Here is a 2,585-nt window from a genome sequence, read left to right on the forward strand (position 1 = left end):
ATTTGATGCATTGATTATCCGTGCTCTCTCTATAAGTCCGTAACACATTCTGGTGATTTCTCTAGTTTAGATAGGTCAACCTATGTTAATTATCATCTATACTGTTATCAACGCCGTACTAAATATAAGCGACATGGAGAAGCATCTCGTGTATCTTGTTATCATACATTTTATTCAAATTCAATGTCAACGTATTTATGAAAGTCAAAATGAAGCAAACTTCAACAAAAATATCGCAGTGAGTAGTCATTGTCTTATTACAGTAACATGATATGATAAAAATATTCGTATTTAAAAAGAGGTATACTGACACCAACTTTTTAAATTTATTTTAATTTCCTTTTTATTAATTTTTAATTTTTTTTATATTTATTGTTCTGACTACAGCAAACTATAACAAAGTATATGAAATCAATTGGCTTGTAGACCTCAGATTACATATTATATTTGTTTGACACTTTTTTTGTGTATGTAATTCAAAGTGTTTACCATACGAATTTTATTACGCTCAAAGAAATAGACATTGGTTAGCCCAGCTTAAACCACAGGGACGATAGTCCACCGTCAGCCAATTTACAAACAGTAATCTCATTTACACAACATACAGAAATTAAACCTTCTCTATCATAATAATAGTGATTTTAAAACCTTTAAGTTGCAACAAGACCTGGCCTGGTTTATAGTCAACGCTCATTTATATAAACCAATTTGGATATTTAATTTTCCAAATCAATTCTACACAAAATGATTATGTTAGTAAATCTATCTAATATTTTTTAATACTAGGAAATAAGACGCGATCGCCGTGCAAGTGATGATTACGAAGATGAAGGTGGCTTCATACGCGCTCCAAATACTGAAACGGACCACAGTTTTATTTGGAATGTAATTAGCTGTCCTGAGAAAGAAGTAAGAGCCCTGTGGACCCCCATGCATTACTTGTGAAGAGTAAGTATTTTTCATAAGCGTTTCATTTATTCAAAAATATACGAACGAAGTAAGTCTCTATTCAGTGACGTATGGGCACAGTGATAGTGAACTTAGAAAGAAAACCGTCATGTACATGTGCTGCACACAAATATACTATACACATAAACTTGTTTATAAGGCTTGAACTCAAGAGTTAGTGCCACTCAATAATTGATATAAAAATAAAAAACGGATGAAGTGAAAGGATCTATGATAAGTTCTTCTTCATAAAGCTTCATGTCACGAAAAGTACCAATTTATCGTGTTGCTTTGAAAGCTCGGAAATACATCGTTGTCAGCGTTAGTCTCCCTACGGGTTCTTGTTGAAAAGAAACTATAAAGCACCTGTTTTAAACAAACTCTGTTTCTCTGTTGTTGTTTTTATTTCTTCCACATTCAAAATGAGCCTTAGGATGGTAAAACACAGTGCGTATAATTACTAAACTACTTAATTAACATAATAATAATATAATATTTTTTAGAAAGTCTCCTCAATTCTCTTCCTCTTCCCAATAAGCGCCCTGCTTTTATCACGGCAAAGATTTATACAGAATCAACTTTATATTAATGGAAAGTGTATTTAATGAAAACTAAAAAAATCAGCTATATTCTTTAATTATATTGTAGTTATAGGATACCTGTTCTTATCCCTAGGACTAAGATATTTACCATTTTATGTAAGAAACTGTTTCTCTTTTTAAATCGCAATGCTCTTACTATCAATTTGTAGGTTCAATTTCCAGCTTAAAATTAATTCAGATTAAAGGCTCTCAATATATTAAAGGCACACAAGGCTCAATACGGCTAAAAGAAACGAGAAAGTTTCCTGAACCGCCTTGTTTTTTGTTGTTTGTTACATTCTAAGGTTAAAACAAATTATTCATGTGTTTATTTCATCTTTATATTTTATTGATCTATCAAAAGCGCCATTTTGGATGGTTTAATTGCAATAAATGATTTGACTTTGACTTTCACAATCAACTGACTCTATTATCCATGACATACAAGATATGACAACCTGTCAAGGAGACAAAGAATGGGTTGTAAATAAAAATTTGTTGGTAATTTAAATAACAATAATTTTCACAGGTACATGGAGAAATTGAAAAAAGCCGGCCCTGGATGTACATAAAATGAAAACTTAGCTTTAATTAATCTTAAGAAAATTATAATTAATGGCACTATTATTAGTCACTGGTCTAATTAATTAAATTAAAATCGGTTTTAATTGAACATGATTGGTTTAATTTTTCTGTTTAAGTTAAAGTTTGATTGATTATATAAGAATCTAAATAAAATAAGTATCAATAGTCTTATAGGACACGTGTCTTCAATAAAAATAGATTTACTCCAAGTTTTCAAATCAAGGGCGTTAATACTCCTCCACATATTCTTCAAGTTTTGTGTAATCTTAATTTTGCATTTAAATTTTTCTAGATAAGGTTAGTTTTCGTAGTTCCGAATATATTTCAACACCTCCATCTTCACATAATAAGACCAAGAAAAGCTTTAATGGTAAAAAATGTACCTTGTATTTTAAATAGCTACATTTCGCTTATAAATATCTGTTAAAACCCATAATATATTTTATATGCATATATTAAAAGGGTTCAAAG

The 2,585-nt window shown here is 30.2% G+C and overlaps 1 long non-coding RNA gene across 1 annotated transcript; it reads left to right on the forward strand.

Annotated features, from left to right (window-relative positions):
- On the forward strand, positions 1-2,202 carry LOC111002911. Its single transcript, XR_006751264.1, has 3 exons — positions 1-238; positions 787-948; positions 2,059-2,202. It is a non-coding gene; the product is annotated as an uncharacterized LOC111002911 (long non-coding RNA).
- Positions 2,203-2,585: the final 383 nt, after the last annotated feature.

The sequence above is a fragment of the Pieris rapae genome, chromosome 2 (genome assembly GCF_905147795.1).
Source record: "Pieris rapae chromosome 2, ilPieRapa1.1, whole genome shotgun sequence".
NCBI lineage: Eukaryota > Metazoa > Arthropoda > Insecta > Lepidoptera > Pieridae > Pieris > Pieris rapae.